General features: G+C 42.7%; 1 protein-coding gene across 2 annotated transcripts in view; it reads right to left on the bottom strand.

The window, feature by feature from the left end:
* The window catches only part of Camk1d (calcium/calmodulin dependent protein kinase ID), a 405,426-nt gene that overhangs the window by 212,809 nt on the left and 165,632 nt on the right, over positions 1 to 26,985 (bottom strand). The window lies entirely within an intron of this gene.

Here is a 26,985-nt window from a genome sequence, read left to right as displayed (position 1 = left end):
TAGGCTCCTGGTTTGAACATTATCTCCCCAGCTCCCCAGGAACAATGTTCCTTGCCTTTAGGAAATGCCTGGGCCACAGATGTGCCTCTATATAGAGTCAGAACAGTCATATTCCTCCATGGACATGCTTCCCACTCATTTGCTGATGTTCCTCCCAGGAAAAGAAATCTTCTCTCCCCAAGATGCTAAATGCATGTCTGAGAGTAGAGGGTCAACTAGGAAGGCCAATGACCTACAGTTTCCAGAGTGGTGAACTAGAGGACATGCCTAGACAATGTCCTAGCCTTAATTTCTGGAAGTTCAAAGTAAATTCTTGCCAGTAAGGCGGTCACAACTGGGTTCAGTTTGCAAGAAGGTGACAGATGTTTCCTCTACCACAAAGGCATCTTGGGTTCAGCTTAGCACTGTGCACTCAGAAAGCTAAAGAGCTATCACTTTCAGACATTCTTATCCCACTTCCTTGACCCTGTGAAGAAAGTGATGACCTGTCCTGATGGACACATTACAGGAGCTTCATAAATGTTGAACCAGACCCTGAAATCCACAAATAGCAGCTTCATCTGCCACAGCCTCTGCTGGAGCCCTTGCATGGAAAGGTTACACTGTGATCTGAACTTCACCATCAGGGATCTTAACAGGACCCACTGGACAGCAGCAAGAAAAAAGCAAAAAGTGAAAAATAGTTATCAGGTTTGAGGCAGGAAGATGGGACACCAACAACTTCTCCATGGGTTCCAGGAGGCCCTCACTTCTGGGCTGGACCCTTCTACAAGGTTTCAGTATTGACATAAGGATCAAAGACTGAGGTTTAAACTTGAGTTTCAAAACACTTCTTTGGGGAAAAGCAGACTGGGGATGCTCTGGTGAGTTATCTTCAAGAGAAGCTCAGTGGAAACTGGAAAATGAATGTGGGATTAGCCAGTCAAAAACCACCATAATATATAATCAACCAAATGGGTTCCTTTCTTTTTTGAAACTTAGTTTTTAACCTTTATTTGTTAGTGAGTTTGTGCACGTGTGCACACATGCGTAGAGCAGAGAAGTCATCAAATCAGTTACAGGGTGTGTTTCTGCTTGCCAGCCAGCCTTTTCTGCCCCAAGTATTAACATAGTCTTCAGAGAACAACAAAGGCAAATCAGACAGAGGCTGCCACCCAAGGTCATGGTCATGTAGCTGAGACTGACTGGTCCAGGGCTGCTAAATAACTTGCACAGAATAAAATAAAAATGAAGCATGCTTTTGTCTCAAAGGTATGAAAAAAATATCTCCTTTTCTTCCACAATCTTGTTTTCTATGTCTGTTGTGATTATTAACACACAGCATCTCTCATTGGCTCACATGTTTGAACACCTGGTCCCCAGCTAATGGCACTGTTTGGGAAGGTTCTGGAACCTTTAGAAGGAGAGCTTTATTAGTGGAAGTGGGTCACTGTGTGTGGGGTGCATACCCTGATGTTTTACAGCCCAGCCCTACTTCCATGATATGAGGAAGTGACAGGTTTCTGATCTGTATACAAGAGGTTTGCTGTGTGTCACTCCACTCCTTCCTGGATGGACTCTCTGTCTTGCGACAGTAAGCCAAAATAAATGTTTCTTCCTGTAAGACATTTCGCTACAGCAACAAGGAAAGTAAGTCTTGACTTAAATATTTAATGCCTCATTCTTTTGTGTGGAAACACTGCTGGGCAGGATAAAGAAGTAGGTGACCAAGAACTCACCCAGGAAGGCAATCAAGGGATAGAAGGAAGAATATCAGATGAGCAGAGACATCACAGGCCCTGAACATGCTCACAGAAATGAATGTATGCAATACAAAGGCAAAATCAGGAATTCTAAGATAGCCCAGTATGGACTGCTCCTCAAGGTTACAAAGGTCTTGGGACATGAGCTTGGGTTCCTCTGTGGAGACTAAGAGAAAGGGTTTATTCCTTAAGCTGTGGAATCTCAAGAGACTCTTGAGATCCTGATAATCCTCCCTGCTTCTGACCCTCCCCCACCTCCTGACCTGAGTCCTCCGGAGAGCACAGAGCCTGCCAGTCTCCCACTGTCTATGCTAGCTCCTGACACTGTTGTCACCTTGGGTTTCAATAGCCCAGAAATGGCTCTGTTTTCTGCGGCTGGTCCTTGACCACTGGCCTCTGTTGTTTTCCCATCCTCCTGGACATACCTACTGTATCGATGCAGTATAGCTGCCCTGTCTCCATCAACCATGTCCAGGGACCCAGATTCTCCCAGCAGGACTAAACACAAAACAACCACTCTGGAAATAAAGCTTTTAGGGTTTCTGTTGTTGTTCTTGTTGCTTTTTATCAGAAAGAACATATCTGAAAACGACTCCTTTTCCAAGTAGTCAAATAGCTTGTAGCCTAAATTAGCCTTTAGCTTCTGGATCAGGCAAAGATTTCTGCATCTGGCAGAAATGCTTAAGTTCATTGACACCCTGAACGTCCCCAGCAGGAATGGAGAAGGAAAGAAAATGCAGTCCACGTCATTGGCTCCATGGGTGGGTGCGTCCACCTTCTGTGGAGCCACTGAGCTGAGACTAATGAGTGTTGGCAGCCTCCACAGCAAAGCACTCAGAAGGCAGGAAAAATACAACTAGGATGAGGGTGTCCTAAAATGTCACTTGAAATTAGTTGCCTATAAAAATAAGGATCACACCTATAGACTGAAGTGTGATTGAGCAAAACAAACTTGTTTGATACAAAAGAAATTACTACATTCACAATGCTTGGGTGGAGGCTGGTTTTATTTTTTTCCTCTCCTGCCAAATCACATTAGTGCCAGTTTGACATGTCCCAGGGCTCCTCCCTGTAATAGGGATACCAACGGTCTTAAGATGACCTCAGCCCTTATAATGACATACAGCTTCACCCCTGTGTCTTAATTAGAGAAGAGAGCAATGCAAGTTCTCATCTGGTTCAAAACCCTGTGATCGATGACATTGACCATCAGGAGGCTCAAGCTCTGGAGGGCAGAAAAGTCCAACAAGATCTAGAGTTGGGGCTGCAGGAGGTGGACATTTATTTTCAGGAGATAGCCTAAGCCAAAAACAAAGAAAATGCTTTGCAAACAGATTAAGGACAGTGGTGTATTGTTATGGTAGGGAGGTAGAAGCAGGAGGATCAAAATTTCAAGACCACATTATGAGTTCAAGTCCAACCTAGACTACATGAGACCCTGCCTCAAAACAGAGGGAACTGGGTGGGGGTGGCCAGAGGCAAAAGAGAACCTATTGCATTAAAGGGCTGTAAGGGGGAAGATATACATAAATAAGAGACAGGAGCAGCCACAAAACTTCCAATGACAGCAGCTGCATCAGCAATGACAGCACAGGAGTGACAGTAGTGTGACCAGGCACCTGGGTCCATACCTGTTAGTCTAGTGTCCCTGTACCCAACAAGGAATTAGAAAACAAACACTGGCAAAAGAAAAATGGGTTTATTATAGTCTGGCCAAAGCTAGGAGAGAAAGAATCCAATTCCTTCCCACCATGTCCATGGCAATTTTATCATTTATAAAAAGTCATGAGACAAAGACCAGAAGATACGGAGATCTGGTTATGAGACAGTTTAGCCTACCCTTGCCTTCATTTTTTCCATTCTCCAGAACAGTTTGTTATTCAAGTGGGGTCGTAGTAGGCCTGGGATACCATGTAGGAGTTCCAATTTGACCCCAAGTATCACAAACACTGGGCCTAGTGGAACTTGTCTAATACCAGGGAGTGTACTGGCTGGTTTTGTGTTTCAACTTTACACAAGCTAATGTCACAGAAAGAAAAAAAGCCTCATTTGAGGAAATGCCTCCATGAGATCCAGCTGCGGGGAATTTTCTCAATCAGTGTTCAATGTAGGAGGGATCCAGCCCATGGTGGGTGGAGCCATCCCTGGGCTGGTGGTTCTGGGTTCTGTAAGAAAGCAGTTTGAGCAAGCCAGGGGAAACAAGCCAGTAAGCAGCCCCCCTCCATGGCCTCTGCACCAGCTCCTGCCTCCAGACTCCTGCCCTATTTGAGTTCCTGCCCTTTCCTTCCTTCAGTGATGAACAGCAATGTGAAAGTGTAAGCCAAATAAACCCTTTCCTCCTTGACTTTCTTTTTGGTACTGTTGTTTCATTGAAGCAATAGAAACCCTAAGACACTGTGAGTTAGAGGCCAAACCGGGCTACACAAAACCCTGCCTTAAAGCAGTAAGAAAACCAATTAGGAACTGAAAGAAAATAAAGAAGACTTTCTGTCTTAAAGATTCCCTATGTCCACCAGCCTGGACTGTATAAGACCTTGTCTCAAGACCCTCCAGCAAAAGCCCACTTGTTTTCATGAGAAAATGTCTTTGGAGTATTATGGATGCTGAATGTAAGAATTTCTCAGATTCTTTCTCTTGACAAGCATAGGGTAGCACCTGGCAGAGTTCTTTGTTCCTGGGTCCATGTCTTAGATCAGTCAGGTGGAAGCTTTCTGCGTCTTTTCTTTAGAGGTCAGTTTCCAACTCCTGTGCATTTTGCAAACAAGACAAGGCCTCATAGCAGATGGGAGGGTTGCCAGGATCTCTGCAGAATTTCCACTGACTCTTCTATCCTTTCAGCAGAGGAGCTCTGTGACAGGGCTCAGAGCAGTCATGGAGTGACCAATGGGCTGTGTTCCAAGCACTAGATGGACATTAATTCTTATCTTCATGGTTTCAGTATGTCTGGAAATGAGAGGTCTGTGGCCACATTAGTATATTCTTTATATAACATTGTGGAGGTTTTTATGATCCCATAAGAGAGGCTAGAGTGGGTAACCTGGGGACTAAGTCCTTCCTTCTGCCTTCAAGTATCACCCCAGAAATGCCAGTGTTCTAGAAAACTGTCACACAGGATGATTCCCCAAACAAGATAATGTTAGCACTTTCAATATAGCTAATTATTGACCTAGAAAAGAAAAATTCTCCTGGCTAGTAAATTCTGAAACTTACTTGTGATTTGAGCCCAAATCAATATTGAGAAAACCTGAAAACCATGTAAAACAGTTTCAATTTTGAAACAAAAGGAAAAAGATTAATCTTAGAAGGTACAAGAGTAGATTACATCAGGCAACATCCTCCTTGAGAAAATTTAGAGAGATTGTGATATGGATGTTCTAGAAACATTTAGAAAACTCTGCTCTGAGGGGCTGAATATGAGACATTGCCAACCTCCTTTCCTGCTTGGACGGGGTAACCAAGGTACCAGATCAAGAGAATGCCACAGATGAAGGGGAAGGTAATACTCCAGCCCACAAGGTCCCATTTAGGATGTATCAATTTACTCACAGTCAACTAAGGCTTGAAACTATTAAGTGGAAATTTCCAGAAACAATATGTTCTGTTTCAGTATGTTTGGAGATGAGAGGTCTGTGGCCACACTGGCATGTTTTTCATATAATGTTGAGGAATTGTTTACAGTCCCATAAGAATCTGGAAACTGGGCAAGGTGATCCATTCCGGGGTGTGGGGGGACTGAGTTCCTGTCCCTCCCTCCTCAAGTATGGTGATGTCAATGTGTGTGTCATTCTCAGAAGGATGATGCTTCTCATGCCATCCCACCTTTATCTGGTGTATCCACGCCATTTGCTACCAACCCACTATCCACTTAATAGACAATTTAGTTGTTATCAAATAGTTGTCAAAATGACTGTCAGATGCCACAATGCTTATATGTAAGGGGGATGTCTCAGACCACACTGAGATGGATTGTTAAGGGTAAGGAGTTTATTAAAAGAGTTTTTAACACCATGGACACAAAGACAGACAACAACATGTCAGGGGCTCTGAGGAGGGTTCAGAACCTAGCACCAAGACAGTAAAGGTTCTGAAGTGAGGAAATCTGGGGCCCATGACAGGAGTGGGAGTCTTGCCTTATACCTTTCTCAGGAGGGGGGTGATTTCATTACATAAGCTTTTAGCCAGGCTTTCTGATTCCCACGTAGGAATCGGGGACAGGGCCTGTGGCCACCAATATGCTTTGATATAAACTCACTTCCCCAGGTGAGAATTCTGGAGCCTAGGAGTCTGTTAGCTAGAGTCCTAGCTAATGTCTCAGTAGGGAACCTGTGAGAGAGGACAGGCTGCTGCTGATACTGTAGCCTGAGCAGCAACTGGATTTGAACATATATTCTTACAGAGGGGTTTAGTAGCTCAGTCAACAAAGTGCTTGCTGTAAAAACATAAGGACCTGAGTTCAATCCCCAAAACCAACATCTAAAAGCAAATAAAACAAACAAACAAACAAAAAACTCAACAAAACAAAACCCCCATACATAAAACAGGCATGGTGGCATGCCTTGTAATCCCAGGGCCAGGAAGGTGGAGATTTGCTTATTTCTGGGACTTGCTGGCTATCCAGACTAGCCTAATTAGTAAGCTCCATGGGACGTGGGGAGGGGGGAGTAGAGGGGAGTGAATGTCACCTGAGAAACAACACCTCAAAGATGTTCTCTGGTCTTCACATGAAATGCATACATGGCATGCATACCCACTCCCATAAGTACACAAATATACACATGGAAAAGTGAAGGAAGGGAGGGACAGACAGATGGATGGATGGATGGATGGATGGATGGATGGATAGATGGATGGATGGATGGATGGACGGATGAGCTTTAAACCCCTATTATGCAGGTGCAGAGAGAGCTGTATAATCATAACCAGAGTAACTAAGCAGGTGGAACTGGGCTCCTTCCTGGGTCTTTCCCCATGTGGAACTGCAGCTCACCCAAAAGAGAAAAGAAAGGCTGTCATTCAGAACTTGCTATAAAGGGGGCTAGCCAGTATCCCTGTGTTTGGCAGAAATCAAGAGAAGGAGGCTTTATAGCAGAAAAAAGGGAAGGCTCAGGCTCAGATCCACTCTGAGTGAAGACTGCTAGCCTGGTGACATTCTGGACCTGGGATGGCTGCATGAGTGGCGGGAGAAGCAAGGCTCTGTGTGACTGGCTCCCTTCGGTTCTAAGTCAGAAATGAGGACAAGAATCAGGGCAGCTGGCAGTTATTGATCATGTCCTGGTCATTTGGACCAATCAGGGCAGGGGTTATTGTTAGATTTCCTGGGCTGGTGGATGCAGACTTGAGACTAGAGTTTTACTGCTGTATCTGGCCTGGCTGGTAGCCATTGCTATGAGCACCTCTTTCCTAGCATCCCTCTGAATCCGACACTGGCAGAACAAACCTCTTGGAAAGTTTGTTTCAAAGTGGTATAAAGACTTTTTAGAAAGTAGATAGAAAACAAAACAACCCTATAATTCTAATAGGGTGAAAGGAGAAATCAATTTCTCAGGCTGGGAAGATGGCTTAATTAGTAATGTGTTAGCTGAGAACTTGATTTTGTTCCCCAGCACCCGTGTAAGAAGATGAGCAGGTATCTATAAACCCAGTGCTAATGGGGGTAGGGAGGCAGAGATGAGGGGCATCCCTGAAACTCACTAGCTAGTCAGTCAGTCTCCCCAAGTCAACAAAAGACCTTGTCTCAAAAAATAAAATGACAGAGGAAGACTCCCCATGTTGACTCTGGCATCCACAGTTATGTATACCTGCATGCACACACACACATACGTGCACACATGTGAGTACGTGCATGCATGTTCACATATGTACATGTATGAATGCATATGCATATCACACGCACACACATTCAATGTCTCAATGAAAATCAGTGAAATTCATTTATTTGGCATTTTAGATCCCAGCTTAATTGGAACTTATTAGGTAGACTAGGCTAGCCTAGAACTCTTTGGTTGATTTTTTTGATTGTTTGTTTTTTGTCTCAGCCTCTGAAATGCTGCTATTATAAAGCAGACAAAAAAAAAAAGCTAAGTAAATGTATAAGGGCATGGGAAGGAAAGAGAACCTCTCACCCTGAGTCCAGTTGGAGCCTCTCATCAGCTACAGAGCAAGAATTCTAGAACAATAAACATTAGCTCTGAAGGCTGCCAAGAGAGATAGTACTCTTTCATGTTCAGACATTTCATTTTTAAAATAGCAATGGAAGCAGATGCTTAAGACCTTGGAGAGAGCCTCAGCCTCCTCACAGACATCTCCTGGGAATCTCATAAACAAGACTATTAACTTTGTTTACAGTGAGGGTTCCTTCCTAGATCCCTCTAATCTAGAATTGCATGTTATCAAGTATAGTGGGGCAGGGAGGCTCAGGAGCCATCCTGGGACCTCATTAGTTTCCTTAAGAACCCTTGAAGATGATAGCTCCTCCAAAATGGTGGATCACACTATTGTAAAGAGTGTGAAGGGTGGGTGGCTCTCTTAAAGAAGTCACGCTCAGGACACAAGTCACCTTAGATGTGTCTTGCTTTCTTCCAAGCACCTCTCTCTTAAACCCTGCACTTCAACTCTATTCAACATCTCTTTTAAGACCAGAAAGATGACTCAGGGAGTAAAGTGCTTGCTGTACAAGCATGAGGACCTGAGTTCAAATCACCAGAGCCCACACAAAAAACCAGGCACAGCAGCATATGTGTGTAACCCTAGGGCGCCTCTGGCAGGAACATACTGAAAAAGTTTCAAACAAACAACAAAAGAGAGACAAGGTGGAGGGTAAGAACCCATACCTAAGAGTGGCCTCTGATCACCATGGCAAGCGTGCACACACACAAAAAGATGTACACGCACACACAGAAGCCTGGGTTTGTCTCAGTGTGGGTCTCAGAAAAGAACCACAGTTCAGGCTGCTTCAGTCAACAGTGTGGAATTATATGCCTCTGTCCCTGCTACCACTAACAATACTGCATCAGGGCACCCTCACCCCCACCACAAAATGACATGGAATTTAAAGGTAGCACAATAGTTAGCTAAATTGTCAGCAGCAGCCTCAGTTTATAGGTGGGTAACCAGTGTGTCTATAACAGAGATAGCTAGTTCATCCGCCATGAGCTTCCAGACCCAGGGCGAGGCACTTAATCTCTATGAGATATCTTTGTTCATTTGCAAACTAAATAAGCTGAATTAAAGCCTCTCAGGTCTTTTATGGTTCTAAAATGCTATGGTCCTATGATTCTAATCTCTTGGACAGCTCTTTTATCCTATATGGGGCCACTCTGTCTACCCAGCTAGGTTATATAATTCATTAGGAGCTGAATTAGAAAAAAAAAAAAAAACAAAAAACAAAATGAATCACACCCGTGTTCGTTCAACAATAATTATGGGGCATGCAACACAAAACAACTACACCACAGTTAGAGACATACATATGAAGCAGGAGTTGCACTATTCAAGAAAACAATCAGGAAGTGTCACAGAAAAGGGCAGTCAGTATCTCTGGATGGGCTCCCTGAAGGTTCTAGGGAGGATGACCAGCTCAACACTGTGTTGTTGAAACACACTGTAATTTGTAAACAGTTGTGCTTTGTGTTCATTTTCATGTGTTCCTGTTTCTATTGTCCTCCATTTTAGGGTTTGGCACGTCGGCATCACAGAAACCAGTCCGCACTCCAAAAGGCATTGGAAAGTAGCATTTATGCCAGAATTCTGGCAATTCTACCTTTTACAGGATGTTCTGGCCAGGGAAACTCGTGTCTCGGAAATTACCCTATAATTTCAATGAAGCAACCACAAGGTTGCTTTTCTTTAAAGTTCCTGCTCCTAGTAAGTGGCAAATAACGGAAATGAAAATTTCTTGGGATTTCTCCCACACCTCCACCTGGAGCTGCTGGAGGTCCTGGATACAGCATGACTTTCACTTCTACTACAAAGAAGGAACTGGGGGTGGGGTGCTTTCCAATAGCCAGCCCTTCCTGATCTGGAAACCTATTCTCTCACACTCACAGCTTCACTGCTGTTATCTCCAGTTGGAGGGCAAAGGTTGAGACGGGTCTTCTGTATCCCAGGCTGGTGTTAACTCCTGCTCCTCCTCCTCCCACCCCTAAGTGCTGGGGTTACACAGGTCCTGTGCCGACGTTCCTGGATGAAATTTTCTCCAATTTCAGAGAAACACACATCAAGAATTAGGAGTCAGGTCAGGTCAGAGTAGTGAGGCTACTGCCCATAGGCTCGCTTGGCAAGCTGCCTCTAATCAGCCTTGCTACACACCGAGCATTCAGGGGCGCATTTTATATATTTGGCACGCACTGCTACTTACTTTTAAGATTAAAAAATAAAAGTTGGGGGGAAGCACTTTACAAGGCACAGCAAAGTTCCTTCCTGAACAGCAGTTAAGATGGCTTTTTAGTATTATTAGTAGTCATATTATTTTAATTCTGACTTAAGGAAATCCGATTTTCTTCCTTTATTGCTTCCCCTCTAGGGTGCAAGAGCCATTCTTAGGCAGGGGCACAGGATGGGCACAATGGCTTGCATGCAGGAAACAGATCTCAGAGAACAATCCTGCTTGAGGTATTAGCTAGCAAAGGAAATTAAAAAAAATAATAATCACCAAATATTGACTCAATATTTACTAACTCTGCTAAGGGCTTTGAAGGTCCCACCTGCTACTTAGTCTATTTGTGGCAAATCCCCAAACAATGAGCAGGCACTTTTTGAGGGTAATGTTTCTCTGCATTTTCTCTAGACTTCCATGGGTGTGCCCTCCCTTTAAAGTCTGTGACTAAACTCCCTCCAGGGGAAGCTCTGCACAGGGCACAGTGCAATTAGCAGAACAGCTAATGATAATTCTTTGCAAGTTCTGCTTCTTCTGGTGGCCAAACCTGCTGTGGGATATTCCCTACCTAGTCACCAACACACACCTGGCAGAGCTCTGCACCTTGCAGGCTGTCTGCCACCAAAGGATGGGGATAAAAGAACACCCAGGGTCCCCAAATGCCCTGCTAATTTTCTTAACTACTAGCCATCCCTGTTTGGGTTATTTACTTCCTCTGTCTGGATATACAACACACAGACTCACTTCAATACAACATGGAAGGGGACTAACTTACTGTCCTTAGGATGGCATTAGGAAGCCTCCTTTGCTAAAAAGCATGGCTCTTCTCTTGAGCCCAGGAACTGAAAATAGAGTGAAAACCCAGTTTCTCTGCCTTGTTTTTGTGTCTGTCTCCCTTGTTTTTGCTACAGGCACCTAGCTAAATCAGTGTAGCACACACTACCTCCATGATAAGGACAGCTGTCCATGACGGAGAAGCCCAACCCTGCAAGAGATCATCTGGCTGAAACCAGATCAATCCTATCAAGTGATGACACCAACAAGGCCTTCTTCAGGCCACCCTGCAGAGCCAGAAGGGAGACTGATAACCAAACCACACTTTGGCCAGGTCTGCTTCATTACACAAATCTTTTGCACCATTACACAAATTATTCTTCTGTCCAAACCTAAAAATCCCATCTGTGACCAAAGTCAAATTTGGGGTGACTAGGTTAAGTGGCTGGTTGGACATCAGAGGTTATTCTGGATGACCCCCATCATCAGCTTTAGATCCCAACTCCTGTTTCCCCGGGAACATGTTAAGTTTTAAGAAAAGAAAAGCATCACAATTGCCCTCCTTAGAATACGAAATACCATGTGAAAGGTAAGAGAAAGCAACACTTTGCTTGGTCCTTAAGATTTAAAAATACCATATCAATGGGGGAAATGTGGAGATGGCTTTGTCAAAGCCTATTGAGGGAGGTCTTTCCTCCTGGGAAGCATGCCTATTTTATAGATTTATTTTTTATTTCTCTTCACCTCTTTTTTTTTTTATCTACTCTATTATGTGATTTTAGGTCAAACAGATGGGATTTGAGTCAAGTTATCTCTGGCCCTGGATGGAGACAGGACACTGACACTCTAAGCAGCTAAAAAGAAAAGAAAAAAACCAAGACTACAAAGACATACTACTGTTCCCCTCTTTAAGAATTAGTCCAGATAAGACTGTCACTCCTCTAGATAGGAAAAATACCCCTTAAGACTTGTTATAACTCGGTACTAGGGAGGTAACTTGGTGAATAAAGTAGTTGCTACGCAAGCCTGAGAATCTGAGCACAGATCCCTAAAGCCTACCTAATAAGCCAGCAAGTTGGTACCTGCACCCCTAGTGCTGGGAAGCAGAGATGGGTGTATTCCAGGGGTTCAGTCTAGCCTAAAAGGAAAGCTTCAGGTTCCATGAACGAGCTTGACTTAGATGATAGATAGATAGACAGATAGACAGACAGACAGACATAGATAGATAGATGATAGATAGATACATATAGAGTTATATAGACATACATGTATAACATAACACACACACACACACACACACACACACACACACACACACACACACACACACAAATGACAGAGGAAGGCCAGAGAGATGGCTGAGTGAGTAAAGGCACTTGGCTAACCTGACTTAAACCCCTGGAGCCCACATGGTAGGAGCAGAGAACAGACTCCCAAAAGGTGTCCTCTGAACTCCACACATGTGTGACTGCATGTACATCACATGCACACACAAAGTCAATAATAATAAAGTTAAATAGAAAGAAGGGGATTGAGGAAGACACCCACCATTAACTTCTAGTCCCCATGCATGCACAGAAGAGTAATTGCATGTGCACACACTATTATAAGCTCAAGGCCCCTGATACACCTGAAGAAATGCTTAAAAGATGGGAGGGCTAACTCCTTAGGCAATGGGTACTTACAGATCTTGAAGCCCCTCCCTAGATCTCCTTAAGGATTTTTACTGCCAAGCCTTCCTGGTCTCCACCTTTGAGTATTAACACAGAGAGCATAACTTTTTCTTTTCTGTTTTTCTACCCAAAAATCCTAAGCCTATGTATACTTAAACTCTAGGTATTCTCTTTGTCTCTGTCTCTGCCTGCCTCTCTCCCTCCCTCCCTCCCTCCCTCCCTCCCTCCCTCCCTCCCTCCCTCCCTCCCTCCCTCCCTCCCTCTCTCTCTCTCTCTCTCTCTCTCTCTCTCTCTCTCTCTGAAGACACTTCCCCACTCAGCTGCTCTCAGGCTTACAATGATGAACCAGCCCCTTCTTGACCTCTGATTCAGAAAGCATGACTCTCTCCCCTTCACCATCCTCCAGGCAAAGGATGCAAAATGCCTCAGTTGCCTGCCCTGTTGTTTTCCTCTCAAAGCCTGAAACACTGTCTTTGAGTTTCCTTGAACTCTGTCTTAGAGTTCTTTTTAAAACCTGCAAAGTGGACCATGTGTTCCTTGGTAATAAACAGACCCCTTTATCTGTTCTTCCCAAAGTGGCCCAAATGAATACATCTCTTCTCTCTGCCTTTTGGCAGTACTTGCCTTTTTAATTGCTATATTAAAGATGGGTGGCCAAGCATAGCAAGCTATTGGAGCCCTGCCTTTTGCTCTAAAACTCTAGTTATTCCCATTAATTCCTGCAGAGTTTTGTGTAAATATATCAATGTTTCATTTCGTTTTGTTTTGTTTTATTTTTAAATCAAAACACAAAAAGAAAGCCATCATTCAAAGGGCTACAGCTCATGTGTGTGGCTACATGTGTGGGGCTCTGGGTTAAATTCCCAGAACCACCAAAAAGACAAATCTTGAAGGCAAAAATCATTAACAAACCAGTAACTCCAGAGTGAGGATATAACTCATGCTGCTTGCCAGGTATTGGGTTCAATTCCCAGCACCACAAACCCTTTCTACAACATGCCCACTCCCTAATTTTTCTCTTTGTTTTATGGATAATGGGCCCAAACATCAAAAAAACAAAAATCTACCATGAGGTTAAAGCAAATTCAGATATTATCTGTTGTTTTAATGTAAATGCCCCCCATAGGCTTGCATGTTTGAATTCTTGGTGCCCCTTTGGTGGAACTGTTTGGAAAGGATTAGGAGGTATAGCCTTGTTGGAGGAGGTGTGTCACTGAGGGTAGGCTTTGCAGTTTCAAAAGACTAGTGGCATTTGAGTTTTCTCTCTCTGCTTCCTACTTGCCGATCAAGACATGAGTTCTCACTCATTCCAATTGCCACACATTTACTACACTATCTTGGACCCACTCAAATTGTAAGTCCCAAGTTATCAGTTGCCTTGGTTGCACTGTTTCATCACAGCAGTAGAAACATAACTTAGACATCTATCAAGCACCAAAGAAGATATGAATGAGTATAATCTTCTAGAATGATACACGCATAAGAATTATTTTATGGCAAAGAGAAAATGAATTCACTGCAGCCTACATAAGCCATTTACCTGTATATCCCCATGAATCCCTTCTTTTTTCTATCTGTGCCTGATTGTCTGGTCCAAAGGCACAGCTCTGGATGAACAGTGGAAACACCAGGTAAGAGTCTCTACTACTTATGTAAGGACACTAGCCCCAGAGACTCCAATTCAAATGATATTGAATGGGCCCTGGTGACTTTAAAATGCAGCCAGTCTCCAGAACTGAAGGTTGCCACAAAGCTCAGGATAAGTCATTGTGATCCATTAGCTACCCCTGAATACATGCAGACAACTAAAAAGTCAGTAAGTTCCTAACTCCAAGTCTTCCCAGATTTGATACAGGATATTATTACAGGGGTTTCAAACCACCATTTGTGCCTGCCTGTTTTCAGAGCCAGGGTGTATTTTAGGAAAGTGACTGTGGGCTGACTAGTCCTCAGACATTGCTTATTAATTTTAAGTTATTTACCAATCCCCTCTCAATGTTCAGAGAAGTTTGTTTGCCCAGAAAAGGAAAGAACTCTAAGAGTCAGAACACGGTGCAGGGTGTGGTGGCATCTGCCCATAATCCTAGCACTAACACAATGAGTGAGGCAGGGAATCATGAGTTCCATGCCAACCTGAGCCACACTAGCAAATCCTGTTTCAAAACCAAGAAAAGGAGCTTGAGAGTTTACTCAGAAGCTAAGTGCAATTGCTATTCTTACAGAGAACCTAGTTTGGTTCCCAGGACCCACTGGGTGACTTAGAACCATCTATAACTCTAGTTCCAGGAGATCTGGGGGTCTGATGTCATCTTTAGGCCCCCATAGGCACCAGACACACAGGTAGCAACTACATAGGCAGTGCACATACACATACATACATACATACATACATACATACATACATACATACATACATACAGGCAAAAACACCCATACACATAAATAAAAAGAAAAAGTAATCCGAGCATAGGCCTCAGAGATCATATCCAAGTATATAAGCTACAGATGAAATCCTGAAGCCCAATGAGAACAAGGTCAACTGCCAATGAAAGGTCAGCCCGACTGACAGGTAAGGTGAGGACCAGTCTCTACTCCTGGTCAGAGAGAGAACTAGCAAGCTCCCTGTGACTTCTGTTCCCTGGTGGAACTAACCTAGAACCTCAGTTCTCCAAAGCTGCCAGGCAAGATTGTTCATGTCAGTGATGAAAGCAAGAAAATGAATACAACAAAGTGAAGGGCTAAGGGTTGTTTTCTTAGTTTTCAATTTGGGGTTACAACCTTCCCAGTTTGTTCATGGTGTTAATGTATGCATGCATGCATATGTATGTGTAATACCTCTGTGGTGTGTATTTGCCACTGGCAGTGGGAGACACAACATAACACTTCCATCTGTATTGCCTAAGGACTTCTCTCCAGAGACCTCTCAAGTGCAGCAGAGATCTGACATGGCATAGAAAATACTTTGGAGAAGAGTCAATAGAAAGAAAGGTTGGCGTTTACTAAGAAAACAACTGTGCACACTCAAAGAGACAGACTCACAGGCACTAAGAAAGAGATCCAACCTGATGTGGTGGCTCATACCTTTAATCTCAGCATTCAGGGAGTCTGAAGCAAGAGGATTGCTGTGGGCTTGAAGCCAGAGTGGGTACATAATAAATCTGAGGATGAGTCTAGACTGATAAAGTGGAGGGAGGGAGGGAGGGAGGAAGAGAGGGGGGAAGAGAGAGAGAGAGAGAGAGAGAGAGAGAGAGAGAGAGAGAGAGAGAGAGAGAGAGCAGTGGTTCAAGGGGTAAAGAAAGGTGCTTGCTGTCAGTCCTAACAACCTGAGTTTGATCCCCAGGACCCACATGATCAAAGGAGGAAACTAACTCCTGTAAATTGTTCTCTAACCTGTACAGACACAGACAGAGACAGGGCACACTGGGCAGATGCTCTCATCTAGAAGCTGCAATGGCAGTTCATGGAAGAGAGGCTTTGGAGTGCCTGGTAGACTTTCAATGTTCTCACAGGCTCTGCCCTGAGCCATGTTACTTGCAAATCAACCATTGTCAGAGTCAGAGACTCCAGAGTAGGGCAGCTTCAGGCAGTATTATTCAAATCCCATTGCCTGTGCCTGCAAGACCAGAATCAGTGAGTAGCACAAACATAGCCAGGATGCATCCTCAGCCTAGACCTACATGTAGCAGAAGGAACTCGTCTGGCCAAATATCAGTCTCTGGATCTAACTGCTACAGTCAGGATGAAAATTAATAGTAGTCGTGTTTTCAAGCTTTGTTTGACTTCCCTAGTTCTTTTAAACCTAGGAACACCAATATACATTTAAATTAGAAGGCAGTATGATAGGCAAAGAAGGCTCAGATTCTAGAGAAACTCTGACTTCCATCCCAGTGTGGCAGCCTCAGAGTCTCAAATTTCTCAGCAGTCAGGTCTAAATGTCTTCCCTGCCTTTTGTGTTGTTATCGAACCTGAGCAGGAATGTGTGTATTTAGGAAACTTCAAGATATGCTATTACCATCGCCCCCATCGTCACTGCTGTCATCTGTCCCCCTCCAAGTCATTGCCTGTGACAGCCAGTTTCATGAACAATGAAACTAGCTCTGCTGAAGGAAACAAAGTATTTTCTTCCTGGGAAATCCTATTTTACTATCTCTTGGTTACAACTTAAATATACTACCATGCTTCCAACTAAAATCAATAGGCCAAGAATAAGGCTCTTACTCTCGTTAGCATTTTCATTTTGTATATAAGTCTCAAGGTTCAGACACTGCTTTTAAAAACCTGTACTTAGAGGCTGGGGATATGGTTCCATCGATAAAGTGCCTACCACACAAACATGACAACCTGAGTTTGGAAGCCCTGTGCCCATGTTAAAAGCCTGGTATTGTGGAATGTGTCTATGAACCAAGTACTGCAGAAGGACAGAGATGGGTGGATCCCTAGAGCTCACTGGTCAAGCAGCCAAGCCAAATCACAGCTCCAGGTTCAATGAGACACACTGTCTTCAAATAAGGTAGAGAGTGATCAAGGAAGATAACGAAAGATGACCACCCACATACATGTTCAAAGGCACTGTCGTGCACATGTGTACTCACATGACCACATACTCATCAGATATTAGCCGGAACCTGAGAGTCGTTTCTGTCTTCCTGCTTTTCAAGTGTACAAAGACAAAAGTGTTGCCAGGGAGAAGAAACTGTTCAGAGCACATCATCAAATTGTGCTGGATGCTGATGATCGCTCTGTCTCACACTGCTTTGATGATGCTAAATCATCCTACTATAATTACACCCATGTAGCCCTCAAAACATAAAAAAAAAAAAAAACTCAAACTGGAAATGCTAACTGAATGAAACAGACCAAACAAAGCAGGGACTGAGATAGGAACATGGAGGTACTCAAACTGATTGACACCAGTTAATAATGTCAGAATCCGATCTAGAACATAGCCCTATAAAGAGCAGCAGCATCTTTACTGCAGCCTTAAAACATCTGTTTTTGGATGGTAGAACATTCTGGAAATTCCTCATGGGGCGTATGAGTCACTTTTCTTGTCAGTGTGATAGAATGTCTGACAGAGACAACTTGAGGGAGGAGGGGTTCGATTTGGCTCGCCGCTTCCAAGATTATCAATCCATCGTGGTGGGGAGAGTATAGGATGGATAGAAATGGGATAAGCTATTTTAACAATGGCAAGCATCAAACTATGCATTTACCAAAACAACTCCTCTTCTGTGACATGTCCAAAACAAAAACAGCTCACATCATTGGAACTGTCACAACAGAAGAGTCACTGAGAACTCAGCTCATGCAATCTCCTGTTTAGGTGAAACCGGACCTGTCTGAAATGCAGTGCATCTCTTAAATTCTCTACACAAGACAGCATAGCATAGTTACCCATTCCAAATATTAGGTCGTCTTTCTCTGTTACAAAATTGCTTCTATCCACCTTAAATTTCATCTATGACTTCTATGTTCTTTATCAAGTCCATGTTTAGATCTCAGCTCAGTTGATGGCTAGTGGTGAGTTGGAGTTGTTCAGTTTCTTTCTCTCCTTTGAAACAGGACTTCACATATGCCACACTGGCATAGAACTAGTTCCAGCTTGTAGCTAAAGATGACATCAATGTTGGGCTCTCCTGCCTCCATTTCCCAAGCACTGGAACTACAGGCATGAGCCAACATACCTGCTTGTATGTGATGCTGAGGATCAAACCTAGGACTTTGTGCATGCTAGGTAAGTACTCTACCAACTGAGCCACATCTCCAACCCAGGGTTGTTCATTTTCTAAATGTTGTCTTCACTGTAAAGAAGGGCAGTGATATCCATGTATTATGATTCTAATTCTTCAAGACCTTAAAAAAAACTTTACAGAGCCCCCAACTCTGAATGTCAGCTTCTCAGATATAGTAATAAATATATGGTAAACTAATGACGGTTGTCAGACTGCTCAAGGAAAGCCATGCCAGTCACTTCTGGCTCCTTTTCCAGAAGCCAGTTTCCAGCCATTGATAGTTCTTGTGGCTCCCTATGGTCCACCCCACCTCCATACACACTCCCCATCTGGTGCCCAGTGAATGGAACATGAGAGTCTATGACTTTGCCTCCCCCCAGTGGGGCTTTAATGATACAATCCTTTAGGATTTACACTACATTTTTCAAGTTCAGAGGAAAACCTACTGTGGTTAACAAGACCTATCTGAACAGTAAGGCTTCTGCATACAAAATACATGTTCCAACAATATGTGAAACAAGTTCTCAGAGGAGGGTTTTGGAAGCTCTCCCAACACTCAGAGTCACTGGCTTAGTACACCACACACTGTGACCCAGGAGACAAGCTGTACACACTGGCAGGCTCCACTCAACCACTATCATTTAAAAAGAAACAAAATTGCCCAATTAATCAGGACAGGCAGTAGATGTCCAACTCAGGAACACTTGTTAGCTTAAATTACTTACAGATAATATTGACAAGTAAATTGTAGCCTACAGAATTATCTACAGCCAAAAGAGATCTTGCTTATATATCTAGTTCTGTATGATAGAACATTCTGGAAACCTTCAATGGGGATGTATTAATGATTGTGTGTGTGTTGTGTGTGTGTGTGTGTGTGTGTGTGTGCGTGCGTGCGTGTAAGAGAGAGAGAGAGAGAGAGAGAGAGAGAGAGAGAGAGAGAAGCCTGTCAAAGCAACTTAAAATAGGGAAGGGTTATTTAGGCTCATCGTCTCAGGGGAGCCAGTCCACCATGGTGAGGAAAGCATGGTGACTGGGGTGGCTCTGTCTATGGTGATGTGAGCATAGAATGTGGCGTGTCACAATGAGGACAATCAGGAAGTCAAATGGAACTGGAAGTGGCACTAGGCTAAGTCCCTCAACTGTCTACATTCAGTGACATTGCTCTGCCATCCAGATCCTACAATGTCCTAAAACAGAGCCATTAGCAGGGGACCAGGTGTCCAAACATGTGAGCCTGTGGTAGACATTCAGACCCAGACCATAACATGGAGTGTGGGCTCTGCCTACAATCCCTGTGTGCATCTACCCAGCAAACTTTCCCTCCACTAGGAAGATGGGGTCATAAGGATTTTTACTGATGAAAAAAAAAACGTCCTAAGGAAGAAAAATCACAAAAAAAGTTTAAAGAAGACACCATTTGAAGTGATTTCACTTGAGAAAGGACAACAAGGAAGTTGTAGGTCCCCATTAAAGGACTCAGGTTGCTCTGAACCTGTCTTAATGTTTGCATACTATGGGAATGGCTATGAAAAAGAGGACCTAGTCTCTATCTTTAAGGATATGCAACCAAAGGATCCCATGATGGAAACAGGATCTAATACAATGAAAAGGGGATTTTGACTGACTACTTAGGAAAGCTTCCTGTCTGAGGAAAGTGTAAACGGTTTTGAAAGATGCCTATGATCCTAGAAACAAAGGCTTGAGAAGAGAAGGTTCTGTTCTTGTTATTCAACCAAGTAGAAAGATACAAACATGTCATAAAAGGCCCTCAGGAAACAGGTTTACATGCAGATATGGAGGGTCAAGAATGATGAATTAGGGCCAGCTGGATGCCATTCACACAAGCCTGATGGCCTGAGTTTGACTCATATAAATAACCCATACACAGGTGACAGGATGGAGAAACAGACTCTATAATCTCATCCTTATTTCTTAACCCTCACCCCACTCCCCGCCTGCCAGGCACCAGTTTTAAATTGCCTCTTCTAGTTCTTCCTGCATCTAATGGGTCCATTCTGTAAGTCAGTTCTAGAGACCTGCCCTCAGACCCATCCCAGAGCCCTGACTCCTGCAGAGTCGCCCTCTGACCTTCACACAGAAATATTTAGGCACATGGGCATACCCACACATGATAGTATTAAAAAGTGAAATTTACTTTAAAAGGAATTACAAATAAAATAAACTGATTGTATTCAATAGGTAGTAGCTATACTTTAATTAAGAAGAAAAGTGATCAAAGACTGATGGGAGATGTCATTCTGTATATGTTTCTCATACTAGTTAATAAATAAAGCACTGTTGGCCAATAGGAAAGGAAGATAGGAGGGACTAGGAGACAAGGAGGAAGAGGAAGTAGGAAGGAGGAGCCAAGATGGAGAGTCTGGAGAGAGCAGTACGCGGCAGCCGGCTCCGGGTAAGAAGACCACGTGGAAATACATAGATTAACACAAATGGGTTAATACTTAAGACAGAGCTAGCCGATAAGAAAGTAGTAACTGGCCAACAGTATAATATCTAATACAGAGTCTCTGTGTATTATTTGAGGCTGGCGCGGCGGCAGGACAAGACTGGCGGCGGGAGGAAAAACCCATACTCCTTTACAAAAGACTATTGCAAAGATATAGGGTTATGATTTGTATCTTAAATGCCCCCCAAAGGCCATGTGTTAAAGACTTGGTCATCCATCTGTGGCGCTACTGAAAACTGAAGGAAACTTTAGACAATGGGGCTTAGTGGGAAAGGGAGAGATAACCGAGGCACGCTCCCAAAAGGAACACTGGAGTCCCAAAGAGAGTCAGAGTGAGACACACTGCACCTGCACAGTCATGGGCTTTTATCACAGCAACAGAAAAGTAACCAATACAAGTGCTACACCCCAAAATATCTCAGTGCTTCGGATTCAGCTAAGCCTCATGTCCTTTGTCAAGCTAAACTAGAAGACTTAAAGGGAAGAGAGATTCACATGGAGGGATACCAAATTTCAACATCCATCTCAAGACCTAGAGGCAAGAAACCTTTAGAGTCTAGATCTAGCTGTGACTTGAGATCCTATCAGCTGTAAAAGGGCTTGCGGAGCCTGCCAGAGCTCCTATACATGGTATATACATGGTGTAGTGAGATAGTGTCCCATTTCAGCAGGAAGTAACCTTAAGATAATGACGCCCCCTTTCCCTACCCTTGGAATTTTGGGATAATAGTCATCGTCTTTGGGTTGGTTTTAGTTATTTAGGGTTGGGTATGGAAGGTGATGCTTACACTCGGGTTTATCTTTTAGACAGTAATAGGGAATGGTTGGGAAAGGTATGGTTTAGATGGGATATAGGTAGATTAGCCTATTTTCCTGTGAATTTGATTAAAAATGAGATAGTATTTTACAGCTTACATTGTTACGTATTCTTATATGTGGTAAGCTATGTAAAATTAAGTTTATATTTTGTTATATTTTGTGAAATCTTTCCACTTATGATGTTTTATGCACATTATTTTTTACCATATTCTATGTATGTATACTTTTCTTGTATTCAAGACATTTTGTATATTGAAACAATTTGGGATATTTATCATGCTGCCCTTTATAGTTCTACCTCTTGTCTTGACATTTCTACTCTACCTCTATTTTAGGGATTTATATGTATGTATGTGTATATAGTTATATTGTTTAAATATTTGTTCCTTCTTTACTCAGGGAAGTTTTAATCAGTTTTTTAGCTAAGTTCCTGAGTATTACAGATTATCTTCACTCGTGTTTCCTGTACCTATGAGATTAGTCAGATATAGATGCCTAATCTTCAATCACTTCATAGACATGCAAAACATGGCATTTAAATGTTTTAATATTAGTACTCCATTGACATGAGACACTGTTGCTCCTGACAGCACCGTGCACTTTCCCAAAAATATGTTGGACACTGTTGTTGCTCCTGCTGGAGTTCATTCTCGCCTCAGCTAATGGCCTGTTGGGCAAAGAATTGCTCCCACCTTGACCACTGATTTGGACATGCAGGCCTATGTGCTTGCAGGAGACAAATATAGAAGACTGCTGGACCTTGCCAAGTCAGGGTAAGACAGCCATTCTACCTCCCTGCTGTTGTTGTGGTCTGTCAAGTTCTCTTGGCCTTAGCCAAAACTGGGTGTACCAACGTTGCTGTGAGACCTAGGGTGACTGTCCAGGTGGCTTGCTGTTTCTGTCCTTGCTGTCCCTTTTGGAAGTTGTCCATCCGCACTTCCTGTCTACTCTAGTATCGTTATATTCCTTCTCAGGTCTTGATGAGGTTGAAGATTAAATAATCACAACTATTATTCTCTCTTCCTAGTTAGATATATTAGACACTAGACTTATGTTTTCCAGCTTAGGACAACTCTATTGTAAACTCCGTTATGCCTTCACCCTAGGACTAGATATGTAGGTCATTTTGTTCTCGATTTTCCTTTTCTTAGAGCACACTTGTTATTCACTGTTTTGTATATAGTTTTGTATTAAGCCTAAATCTTTTCTTTAGACTAAAAGGGGAATTGTAGTGAGATAGTCCTTCTGTGGCACTGACCACGCATATTGGGGGTGGAGCCATGGGCGGATGTGACCTGTGGAAGGAGGTCAGAGAGCCGGGAAAAGCTTTCTTGCTGGTGGGACTCGGACAGGAGAGCATCGGGTGGAATTTCCTGGTGTTCATCTGTCTAGGTTGTAAGTTATTTCCCCCTGAATAAACATCTATTTGGCCTATTTGTTTATCCTGATCCTTATGTAACCACGATAACATGGGAACAAACTAGGCTTTCCCTGGCTTGGCACATGAGAGTGAACAGTAGGATGACGTCACAATGCCGAACCAAAGAGGCCTTCACCCCATTAACTGCCTCAGGCTGATAGAGATTAATAAATGCCTTTCTATGGTGTTCTGAGAAGCCAACAAGCATATAAAAATATCTTGAATTGGTTCTGGGGCCTCTCTCTGTCCCTTCCCCTTAGCCTGGATTTGGGAGCTGTCGCATGTTACTGGAAGGAATGTGGCTTTGTGTTTGCTGTCCAGTCCAGACCTATGGGTTATATGATATGTAGACATGCTGACGGGCTAAACCGCATAAGTTCAAGTCAAGCACCAGGATATATATCTACAAAGCTCTAGAAATACAGACAGGTCTACTTCTTGAGAACAATGGTCTACAGTCTGTACTGATGATGAACTGTTAGTTCATTTTTACTCTAATACTCATTACGTACAAATTCTAACATTGGCACATGTATTTATAAATCATAACAAAATCAGAAATGCCACTACCCCAGAATATCACATGTAATTAAAATTATACAATATTAATGTTATATCATGATAGAGCAAAGAAACACTGGTTTCATTTTATCTAACAATAATACAAATAGCATTTTTTTTATTTCACTAGAAAACCTTATAAATGACAATATTTGAAGCAACCAAAGGAACTTTTTAACATGCCATCCATTTCATTCTTAGAATGGGTGATGGTGAACTATGAGTAACAGAAAAATCAGCCCTCTCATTCTCTTGCATGCTTATATTTTTGACATTATCTTCAAGCCATGCTTCCTTTAAGGAATCTTAAAACTTTTGGTCCATTTTTGTAAAGACTGCTTTGGATAAAATTAGGTTCTGTACCTCACAAATCTGCTTACCTAGTCACATGTAAACTGCCTACATCCTTTTAGGCATAGGCATGTGAACAAGGATATCTTTGCTCCCAGGCCGATGATTGCCTACCTAATGGCTCAACCCTCAATCTCAAATGCTGTCTTTGAGTCTTAATTTCTTTCTTACTCCTAAGAAAAAGTTTATAAGAGAGAGTTCTGACATGTTCCTTCTGCCTCCCTCTGGGCCATCTTGTCTACTCACTTTGGAGACCACTACTTCAGTGAGACACCAGAGCTGGAGATACAGCCTGAGAAGGGCTCCAGATTAAAAACATGAAATGAGGAAATCTCCACAGATGGCCATGTGGAAATCAAAGCAGACTGGTGTTGAATTTTGAAAAATGTTCCCAGCTGGGGAACAGAAGGAAGAAGAGAAGTCAGCAGATGGAAAGATGAACAGGAACATGATATGTACTCAGTGTCACAATAAGGGATCTGGGAATTTTAAGAAGTTAGTCTAGTGTTGGTCAACAGGCTCTGATGTTTCAGAAAATCTAAGGAGACCCTATACCATGAAAAGACCACAATGTTTGATGACTCAAAATTCACTCAACTTGGTTGTTTTCAGGAATACAGTCTGAGTATCACAATTGAACAGAAGTCATGATATAGAGGGATTAATGGATGAGTTTATCATGAGGAAGCTGGGCTATAGATGTAAAATGATTTCAAGAATTTTGGTGGTAAAAGAAAGCAAAAGAGAGAAAACAAACAAACAAAGCAATAGATGAGAGAAAGCAAGGAGAGTCTCTGAAATCATCCACAATCTATGGGATAAAAAGCCTAATTCTAAAAATTAGGATTTCAGAAGATAAATCTCCAACACCGCATACTGTTAGTCAGAACAAGTGCTTACTTCATTTGATCCACCTTTAGAATCCAGAACATAGAGGTTAGGGAGCTATCTTAGTCAATAAAGGGCTTTGTTTGAAAGCATTAGGACCTGACATTTGATTCCCAGAATCCATATTTAAAGGTAGGTGTGTATGTGTTTGTGTGTGTGTGTGTGTGTGTGTTGTACATGGGACTACAAGAGACAGATTTCCAAGGTTCATTGGCCAGTCATCCTTGCCTTCTTGATGATTTCCTATGCCAATGAAACTCTGTCTCAAATGTATGTATGTTTGTTTGTACGTACGTACATATCCAGTGATTTTGAGGAATGACACAAGGTTGTCCTCTGGTATTCATATGTGTGTGCACATACATATATGCTCAGCCACACACACGAGGACTCCAACACACATGAAAATACACATATGGCCCAGACTATAATTATGAAATGGGCCTGGATTTCTATCTGTGCCATATCTGTGCACTGCTGGCTAGAACATGCATTTATAATGTTCATTCTCTCATCTATGTCAATGTCAGATGATAAGAAGAATCATTCCCATTATGCCATCCTCTTTCCTACCCTGTGAGTTCAGTCCCAGCACCCACAGCAGCTCACAACTGCCTGTACTTCCAGTACCAGTAGACCCAATACCCTCATTTGACCTCCTCAGCTCCTGCACACACATAGTGCACATACACATACACATACAGATAAGACAGATAAACATACATACACATAAAATAAATACTTTTAAAGAAAAAAATTAAGGTGGAGAATAGAGGAAAATACCCAAGCCTCCACACACGAGTACACACACACACACACACACACAGAGAGAGAGAGAGAGAGAGAGAGAGAGAGAGAGAGAGAGAGAGAGAGATACAAGACAGAGACAGAGACAATTCTCAAGCAGAAAATTTCAACCATGGGGGATATCTTTAATTGCTATTTACAAATTTCCATTTGTGGTCTAAATTGTAAAAGTGAGTTTTTAAAGTGTGTATTCCATGTCCCATCTAAGAATCAACTAATAAGATGGAAAGTTCTGGCCCACTTCTACTAGGAACTTTTTTAATGTGTCACTAGTAATGGAATTCAGAGTCTTGGCCCAGTTGCACATGTATACTTACTGCTAAGCTACACTCCCAGCCTGCTGTCAGGGTTATATTGGATTGAAAATAGTCTTTCCTTCATTTTTTTTCAGTGCTATTTTCATCTTTGAAATGAGTACAAACTTACTACTCTCAAAATACTTTTGTTAGGATACATGTGTATGGTTTCAAAACACTTGACAGTTGTATGCATGCAGAGAAATGAAGTTAGGGAGGTGGTTATTTTTGTTTTGTGGTAACAGTGTCTGGTACAGTGCTTTGTGACTGACTTTACAGCTGTGTAGTTAAGGCTGCCTCCAATCTCCCATCATTTTGCCTTATCCTCCCTTGTGCTAGAATTTCAAGCAGGAAACATCACAGGTCTAAAGTAAAGCATTTTAATTTGAACAGAGAAAAAGTAGATGTTTACTTTCTCAATTTTCCCTCTTGGGAACTGGTATAATTCACCAAAAGAATATATTAAGCACTTACTGTGTGACAAGGACTTAGTCAGGTACAAGAAACATTTATGAACCTCAGGTTTATTGTCTGTCTTCTCAGAGAGCTTCAAATCTGACAGAGAAGAAAGATAAACAGGCACTATCACTGTACATAGTGGCAAGTGTCACACCAGAAGAAAATGCCAGAAGCTGCCCGAACTCAGGGAATGGGATGGCTCAGCCACCCCAGAAATCAACAGGCATGCCTCCTGATCAGGCTTCTCTGTGGAGTAAGCATGCAAATGATCTCCTAAGCATCTTGAAAGCATGTCCAACCTAAACCACACAAAGTCAAGGGCAGCTAAGGATGCAACCCAATACAAAATAGACTCTTTTAAAACATCAAGAGATTATTTTACGATTTGTTTTAATGTTATTGTCCTTAGTTCAACTATGCGGTTCATGATAGTGAACATGGAAGATGAATCTTGTCACAAAGCCAAAAGGGTAGACAAGCCTGATGGAGAATCTTTTTATAACTAGGCTCTGATTCCTGGATTCTGGGGGAGGGGGTGGGGGGGAGAACAGAGCATCTTTATCCCTCACAGGCTCCCAAAGGATGCTGGTGTGACTGAACAGAAGACCATCTGGCCCAG

This window comes from Phodopus roborovskii, unplaced genomic scaffold, assembly GCF_943737965.1.
Source record: "Phodopus roborovskii unplaced genomic scaffold, PHOROB, whole genome shotgun sequence".
NCBI lineage: Eukaryota > Metazoa > Chordata > Mammalia > Rodentia > Cricetidae > Phodopus > Phodopus roborovskii.
The sequence above is the reverse complement of the archived record's forward strand: the minus strand, read 5'-3'. Positions and strand labels throughout refer to the sequence as shown.